This window comes from Capsicum annuum, chromosome 1, assembly GCF_002878395.1.
Source record: "Capsicum annuum cultivar UCD-10X-F1 chromosome 1, UCD10Xv1.1, whole genome shotgun sequence".
Taxonomy (NCBI): Eukaryota; Viridiplantae; Streptophyta; class Magnoliopsida; order Solanales; family Solanaceae; genus Capsicum; species Capsicum annuum.
In genome coordinates, this window is record NC_061111.1 from 4,539,269 (window position 1) to 4,549,171 (window position 9,903).

Here is a 9,903-nt window from a genome sequence, read left to right on the forward strand (position 1 = left end):
AGGAGGGTCCTGAACAGAAAGTAAAATCCCATTTTTCAGGAGGGTCCTTAACAGAAATTAAAATTTCATTTTTCAGGAGGGTCCTGAACCGAAAGTAAGCTCCCATTTTTCAGGAGGGTTCTGAGCAGAAAGTAAAATCTCATTTTTTCAGGAGGGTCCTAAACATAAAGTAAAATCCCATTTTTCAGGAGGGTCCTGAACAGAAAGTAAAATCCCTGGATGTACATTTCCAATGGCGGCTGAATTAAGTGAAGCAAATTTTCCCCTATTTCAACAAAGAAAATTTGTTAGTTAAAAACTTAGTGGTGGCTTGCAGATCTTGGCTTCTCAGGTATCTTCCCAGCACTCGTTCCTTTCATCTTTGTTCCAAATCGCTAACACCTGCCCTGTCTTGCCGCATCAACGACCCGAATCCAGATTGAGGATATGAGTTCTGACTCCAACAATAGGCTTCCATTTTACCATGCCCCTGAGGGGCACTCTTTTCCCAAATCTGAATGCTTCCACGAATCCAATAGCCTGTCGGCTGATAGACTTCCTTTGTTTAGTGTTGAATTACGATCATATTTCTTTCCTATGTTGTTCCTTGGTTTTTCCTCGTATAATTGGAAAGACTGGTAGTAAATTTTGAAATCCTTTCTCGTTAGTTTTGACACAGACTTGACTTAAAATGTAAAGAAAATGATGGTGACTTTTATTTTTGATAAATGACATAAAAAGACAAAAAACATGAATATGTAAATGAAAGAAAAGGGCAATGTCCTATATTCAAAAGAAAACTTCTCTGAATACGACAACCAACTCCAATGAGTATGACATACATTTGGCTTGAGCTGCCTGATCTTCCTATCCAAACTTCCCATTTGTTGTTGAGTTCATGCCTTTGCTGCTGAGCCGCTTCTTCAAATCCATTGGACTCATACATCACATTTGACTGACGACATCTTAAAAGACTTTCGCTAACAAATCTCTTTCTTCTCACTTTTCACTTTTCTCACGAACTCTCCATTGTCTTACGGTGCCCGTGAGGGTTTTCACCAATAAGACTCTCTCATTTTTATTCCTCTCCACTCACCATCGCCTTATGGTGCCTGCAAAGGTTTTCACCAATAAGACTCTCTCATTTTCATTTTCTCTTATCTCACCATCGCCTTATGATGCCCCTGGGGGTTTTCACCAATAAGACTCTCTCATTTTTGTATTTCTTTCCTGATTTCTTATGCTGAGGGAGACAAGTGGTACTTCACAATGTATCATCATATCCATTGCATGCTTATCCTTAACATTATCAAAAATTGATCTGAAGGACTTTCTTTGGTTGTAACTTGGCTTTTAGTTAAGGTTAGAAAATATGGTAAGGGGCTCAAACGATACTTGAAGTGGGGGTGGGACTTAGAACTTTTGGAATCGACTCAAACAACACATTAACTCATGCCCCAGTTTTGTTGACTGGGTGAATCTTAGATCCTTATTTGGTTGGACCGAGCCCGAAATAGGGCAGCCTAAGTATCTCACTCTCGAGAGAGGAGAATCAGGTCGCACGTAGCTCCATCAGCTTATTCTTTGTTCTGATTTGATTTTGATGATTTTTTTTTCTCTTTTTTTTTTAATTTTCAAAATCTTTCTTTTATTTTCATTTCCTCGACATTTATATTTGACTCTATTTTGATTCCAAAGGAGGGATATGAAAGAAAAATAAAACAAAGCTCAAACGGGTAAACAAGGGATGACATAATGTTTGGATAGAAGAATAAAATGCCTTCATCATATCAATCTTAAAAAATGCAAGCACTAAACATGCAATAAAATCAACAAAGGATCAAATATCATACATAGTATCTTTTGACAGCATCAACATTGATAGTCATTTCTGCCATTTTGCCTTCAATATCTGTCAAATCAACCTGGTGAGGAAGGATACGTCTCAATACCAACTGACCAACTTCAAAATTCCTGGGATGGACCTTTTTGTTATACGCTCGATCCATCCTCCTCTGATACAACTGGCCATGATACACAACGTTAGCCTTTTTTCCTCAATCAAACTCAAATGTTCCAGTCGGATTTTTACCCATTCGTCATCATCAATCTCTGCTTCTACAATGACTCGAAGAGAGGGAATTTCAACTTCTGCAAGGATGACTGCTTTTGTCCCATACACCAATAAATGTGGAGTTGCCCCTATTGAAGTGCGAACAGTAGTGCGATAACCTAGCAATGCAAACGGCAGCTTTTCATGCCACTGTCTAGACCCTTGTACCATTTTTTGCAGTATCTTTTTTATATTCTTATTGGTGGCTTCTACAGCACCATTGGCCTTTGGGCGTTATGGAGTAGAATTTCGATGTGCGATCTTAAACTGTTGACACACTTCTTGCATCAAATGACTATTGAGATTGGCAGCATTGTCTGTAATGATCATCTTAGGAATTCCAAATCTACAAATGATATTGGCATGAACAAAGTCCACCACAGCCTTCTTTGTCACTGACTTGAAAGTTACTGCTTCTACCCACTTTGTAAAGTAGTCAATGGTTACCAAAATGAATCTATGCCCATTTGATGCCTTCGGCTCAATCGGTCCAATCACATCCATTCCCCAAGCCACGAACGGCCATGGAGCGGCCATTGCATGCAACTCAATAGGAGGAGATCATATCAGATCACCGTGTACCTGACATTGATGACACTTTCGAACAAATTGAATAGAATCCCTTTCCATAGTAAGCCAGTAATAACCTGCTCGAAGAATCTTCTTTGACAAGACATGACAGTTCATATGTGACCTGCATACTCCAGAGTGTATTTCAACCATGATTGCCGAGGCTTCTCTTGCATCTACACACCTTAAAAGTCCCAAATCTGGGGTTTTCTTATACAAGATTCCCCCACTTAAGAAAAATCCATTAGCCAAACGCCTAATAAACCTCTTTTAATCGTTGGTGGCATATGCTGGGTATTCTCCTAACTGAATGTACCGCTTGATATCCAAGAACCAAGGTTCTCCATCAATCTCTTCTTCAACCGCATTACGGTAAGCATGCTGATCACGACTCTGTATATGCACTGGATCGATGTAGGCTTTGTCAGGATGTTGGAGGATTGAAGAAAAAGTGGCTAAAGCATCAGCAATTTCATTACGAATCCTTGGAATATGCCTAAATTTTACCAACACAAACCGTTGACATAGCTCCTGCAAGCATTGTCGATACGGGATGAGCTTCAAATCTCGCGTCTTCCAATCGCCTTGAATTTTATGGACGAGAAAATCCAAATCTCCCAACACTAATAATTCTTGGACTCCCATATCAACAGCTAACCTCAAATCAAGAATGCAGGCTTCATACTCCATTATATTATTAGTACAGTAAAATTGAAGTTGTGCTGTTACCGGGAAATATTGTCCCGATTCAGAGATAAGAACCGCACCTATTCCAACTCCTTTCATATTGACAGCTCCATCGAAGAACAACCTCCAACCTGGATCAGCATCTATAATGACTTCATCGACACACGACACTTCTTCGTCAGGAAAATATGTCTTTAATGGCTCGTACTCTTCATCGATGGGATTCTCAGCAAGATGATCTGCCAAGGCTTGGGATTTTATGGCGGTTCGAGTCACATATACAATGTCGAACTCAGTAAGCAATATTTGCCACTTTGCCAATCGACCCATTGGCATAGGTTTTTGAAAGATATACTTCAAAGGATCCATGCGGGAGATGAGATAAGTAGTATAGGATTAGAGATAGTGCTTCAACTTCTTTGCTACCCAATTTAGGGCACAACACGTCCTTTCAAGAAGAGTATACCTGGCCTCATATGCGGTGAACTTCTTGCTAAGATAATAAATAGCCTGCTCCTTTTTGCTTGTGACATCATGTTGACCCAGGACACAACCGAAAGAATTGTCCATGACTGATAAATATAAGATCAAAGGCCTACCAGGCTCCGAGGGTACTAGCACGGGAGGATTTGACAAATATCTTTTGATTCGATCGAACGTTTCCTGACATTCTTCAGTCCATTTTACCACATCACTCTTTTTCAGCAACTTGAATATGGGCTCACAAGTGGTTGTGAGTTGAGAAATAAACCTTCTAATGTATTTCAATCTACCAAGAAAACTTATCACCTTCGTTCTATTCTTGGGCGGGGGCAAATCCTGAATGACTTTGATTTTTGAGGGATCCAATTCAATTCCCCTACGACTGACCAGAAACCCCAACAGCTTTCCAAATGGAACTCCAAATACATATTTTGCCGGGCTGAGTTTGAGATTATACCTGCGAAGCCTTTCAAAGAACTTTCTTAAATCTTTAACATGGTCGGCCTGACTTTTTGACTTAATAATCACATCATCCACGTAGTCCTCAATCTCCTTATGCATCATATCATGAAACATAGTGTTCATGGCTCTCATGTATGTTGCTCCAGCATTTTTCAAACCGAACGGCATCACTCGATAACAATAAGTCCCTCATGGTGTGATAAAAGACGTCTTCTCTGCGTCGTCATCATCCATAATGATCTGGTGATATCCGGCATAGCAATCCACAAAAGAGGCAACCTCGTGTTTAGCACAGTTGTCTAATAAAATGTGGATGTTGGGCAGTGGAAAATCATCTTTCGTACTTGCTCTATTCAAATCACGATAATCGACGCACACTCGAATTTTGCCATCTTTCTTTGGTACGGGAACAACATTGGATAACCACATGGGATAGCGAGCTACTCGAATTACTTTGGCTTCAAGTTGTTTCATGATTTCCTCTTTAATTTTAATACTTACATCCGTTTTAAACTTCCTCAACTTCTGTTTGACAGGAGGGAACGCGGGATTAGTTGGCAATTTGTGAGCCACTAATTCAGTGCTCAAACCAGGCATATCATCATAAGACCATGCAAAAACATCCTTATAATTAATTAATGCTTAAATCATTCCATCTTTTAGCTGTGGCAAAGCATGTAAACTGATTTTAGTTTCCCTAACATCTTCTTGATCCCCTAGATTTATTGTCTCTGTCTCATTCAAATTAGGATTCGGTTTGTCTTCAAATTGTTCCAACTCTTTGCTTATTTCTTTTAGTTCTTCTTCTTCATCATATTCCCCATCCGGCTCCATCACATCTTGATTAGTTTGGATTTTAAGATCAGGCTGAAAATTCTGCATGCATGTCATGTCATTAGAATCAGCATAAAGAGAACTATGTAAAAAAATAAAAACAAAATATATTAGACACGAAACAAAAAGGACATTACATTTCATTAAATAAAAGGATAGAAGGGTTTAAACATAGATGCCAACATAACATAAACAAACTAAAATCCGACTTACAACCCTGAAATAACTCGGATAAACAGAAAGAAAAACAAAATAAACTACCAAAACTCCCTCCTAAAGGGGAGAAGAGTGACTTCCCAATTATTGAGCCAGACAGCTGGACCTATGAATTGCACGTCTGCCATACTGGTACCTTCTCCTGCTTCGACCATACCAACTTCAATAAAAAGGATCTAGAAGTCATCAACCAATTCAACTTCAAATTCCACATGCTTCGTGACACCACTCTTAACAAATAATTCACTGAGTAGTGGCATTGGGCGAGGGAGTGACCATGTTTCCTTTTTCCTTCCCTTGGCTTTCTTCAGATCTTCAGCTATAGGCTCAAATCCCAGACCAAACGTGCCCACGTTCTCACTCGGACATATGGGATGAACTATACCGTGCATAGATGCCCCCAAACCCTTTCCTGGCTCAAATCCCTATTTCCAAAGTTCACTCACCATCATGATAGAAGTAGAAGACAATTGCAGTCCCGGTATAGCCTGCCATTCAAGGATACGATTCACTGGCACTGTATTAAAAATTTGATAGATGAATGTCTCCTCTACGTTATTTGCTTCAATAAGAGACAAGGGAGAATCTTCATAGGCTGACAAATCTCCTTCACTATGAATAACTACTTCTTGCCTACCATGCTCAAACTTAATCATTTGGTGCAGTGTAGATGCAACCGCCTTGGCCTTGTGGATCCACGGCCTTCACAACAGCAAATTGTAAGAGGAGTCTACATTCAATACTTGAAACTCTATGGCAAACTCAACAGGTCCTATGATCAACATTAGTTCTATTTTACTAATGGAATTTGATTTTGCACCATCGAAAGCCCTAACACATACATTGTTGGGCCTGATCCTGTCAGCACCAATATTCAACTTTTGCAAAGTAGAAATAGGAAAAATATTTGCACCTGAACCTCCATCAATCATAACATGAGTGCCATAGAAATCTTCACACTTCACTGTAATGTAAAGGCCCCGGTTATGCCCTGTACCTTCAATAGGCAATTTATCATCAGAAAAGATGATCCGATTGACCTCAAAGATTTTTCCAACCATTTTCTCAAGTTGGTTGATTGTAATCTCCCTTGGAACATATGCTTCATTTAATACCTTCAGTAAAACATCACGATGCTCCTTGGAGTGCAACAGCAAAGATAAAAGGAAAATTTGAGCAGGGATTTTCTTCAACTGGTCTAATATTGAATACTCTGGCAATTTTATCTTTTTCAAAAATTCCTCGGCTTCTTCTTTGGTGATAGGTTTTTGGATAGATGACAGTCCACTCACCGTTGGCTTGGACTTTCTTAAGCTTTCGGGCACGAAGCATCTTCCTGACCTAGTCAAACCCCCTACCTCATCTACATCTTCCACAACTTCTTTCCCATGATAGGCCATCACAGTCCGCCCATAATTCCAGGGAACCCTTTTCGTATCAACTATCGGAGGTTGGGTCACCGGTTTGAGGACAATAGGCGCTGCTAGTGCGCCTTTCACCGTCAAGATGGGTTGACTCAGAGCTCCCACCACTGTTAACTTAGGTTTATCCTGGATTAAATCAACATACCTTCTGGCTCCTTGTACTGTGATCAGGGGCTTCTTTGTGCTTTCTAGGGCTTTATCTTCTCTCATTCCTTCCCATCTTAATGACATTGCTTTCAAAGACTCCGCTACATTCACCGATTTCTCCTCAATGGTCTGTATCTTAATAATAGGCTTATAACCCTCCAAAGACTCTTTCCTGTAATATATCAATTCTAGCATATTAGCTTCAGCATGGGTTTGCAGCGGATTCTGGTTAATGTTTGGACCCTCCGGGGCCTGGACCAACATCTGATTTGTGTCAATTAAATCTTGGATAGCTCTCTTTAAATGTTAGCATTTCTCGATATCATAGCCTGGCATATCAGAATAGTACGCACACCTAAAGAATAATCGAGATTCCTCGGCGATGGATTTGAAAGCCTTCCTTGAATTGGGCTTAAAACCTTCAACTTTCTCAACCTATCAAACAAGCTAGCATATGACTCCCCAAGAGGTGTGAATTAATTTTTGACCACATTCTCTTTCTTATACTCGGGCCTAGGCTGAAAACTGGGTCTGGAGAGGTTTTGGTAATTTGGTGGAGCGAATGGGCGATTTTGTGGAGCTTGCGCGCGCCACTGCGGGTAAGAAGGGGTTTGGACATATGGTTGCGCGCTATATACTGGGTATGGGGGTGGTGGAATGGAATATAAAGGATTTTTTAGAGGGTAGTAATGGTGGGGAGGAATATATGGAGCTTGGGCGTAGACTTAGGCTTGGGATTGGGCATAGGGGCGAGGTGGTCTTTTGGGATAGAAATGGGTTCCAGCTACGACAGTCGCTACATCCTCTTTCTTCTTTTTACCTCCAAATGTGCCAGATCCACCTTGAATAGCTTGTGTGGTAGCTTTTAATGCGGCAAAACTCACTATTCAGCTGGTCTTAATTCCGTCCTCTATCATCTCCCCTATTTTGAGGACTTCCATAAAAGATTTTCCCATTGCCGAAAGTAAATGCTGAAAATAGGTCTCATCCTGCGCCTAAATAAAAAATTCTACCAACCTACTGTCTTTCATTGGAGGCTTTAACCTGGCGGCTTGTTCACACCACCTTATCGTGTATTCCCTAAAACCTTCAGTGCTCTTTTTCTTCATGTTAACCAAGGATTTTTCGTCTGGAATCAGGTCGATGTTATACTGAAAATGTTGAACAAATTCAGAAGCCAAATCATCCCAGCTGTTCCATTTATCGATATCTCGATCGATAAACCATTCTGAGGCCAGATTAGAAAGACTTTCGCCAAAGAAGGCCATGAGCAGTTCTTCCTTTCCTCCTGCAGCCCTCAACTGGTTGCAGTAACGTCTCAAGTGTGCAACGGGATCACCGTGTCCTGCATACTTCTCGAACTTAGGCATCTTAAAACCGGGGGGAAGGTTGATGTCTGGGAACATGCAAAGATCTTTATAGGAAACACTCCTATAATCTCCGATTCCTTGCAAATTCCTCATAGCTTGTTATAAACTTTTTAATTTCCGGGCTATGATATCCTATTCCTCTGCTGCGACAGGTTTCTCCATATCAAATGGAAATGCAGGTGGCTGAGTGTACCCATACGGTTCATTCATTTGCAAAGTAGGCTCAGGGGCATAATACTGACTATCTGGAACCTTCAGTACTGGTTCACTGACAGACCTAGGAAGCCTCATTGTGGGACGCACAATATATATGGGAGTTTTATATTGTAGCGGAGCCACGAATATCGGTGTGATCAGTGGCGCTGGCTGAGCAGCTGGTCTTGATTGGGGAGCTGCCAAGGGCACACCAGAAAGGCCAAGATAATAATGTCGTAGAGTGAATCCTGGCGCGTGCTCAGGTAACTCAGTAGGAGCAGAGAATTGCGGCCGAGAGAGCGGTGGGCAATTAGAGATATTCCCAAGACCTTTAGGGAGCGGAGGAGGAGGCATTCCACTGTCCCATGCCCGGTGTAAATCTATCAATTGTTGCCTGAGCCTTACTAACTCATCATTATGTTCAGAACTTTCTTCCCTGTGATCCTGATCCGGGTCAATGAGCGAATTTTTAATCTCCCTGCTAGTCATGGCGAGCTCTGCTTTGGATCTAGTGAAGTATGGGTGACTAGCCAGAGTGCTGCAAACCTACCACTGTTATCTGAAAGAACATGGTCATCAAAGACGACATCCGTTAGGATTAGGGCACACAACAAGCATGGGAATCACATTGGTAAAATTGTCCTAAATTCATGTTCACTTCTACCATCTTTTGAGGGTAGCGAGGTCATCTTAACATCATCCTGATTTTTGTCTAGACTATTTTTTTTATCTACACTTATTATTATTATTATATTTTCTTTTTCGTATCCATCTCTGTTTTTTTTCTTTTCTCCCGTTATCTACCTTTATTTTATCATTCTTTATGACTTTTGTTTTTCTTTAAAGAGGAAAAATAATGAAAAACAACGAAACAAAGTAATTAGATCGAACCCAAAAGTAGGTTGCCTACGTATCATGTTGTACATGAATCAGATCTTGCGTAGTTCGGGCAGTATGTGCATAAACATTACCCACTCTTTTTCTTTTTTTTTGCGAAAACGAAAATAAACAAACCAAGGAAAGACGTAACATCATAACATTTTGAAGAAAGAAAATAACAAAAACGTACAAAAGTTTGGGACCACCTTAAAACTAAACAACAAATACGAAACAACATTATAGACCCCTAAGACGACATAGGTGAAATTACTAATAAAGACCCTAATACCAAAAACAACTTGACTTCGACTTAAAGCAAATACCACCCAACAATGACAGACATATAAAAGACTCAAACTGAATAAAGATAAGAAGTGCTCTTTCAGACTGGTGCTCTGCGTGATGACCCTGGCTGATATGGACCTGCCTCTGAAGTTCTCTTTCTCCCATTTAAACTTTTTAGCATATCCTGTAAAGACACGCTGATACCGGGGAAGAAGCTTCGGGCCCGTATTCCTGCTTCATGAGGAGTGCACTTGGAAAG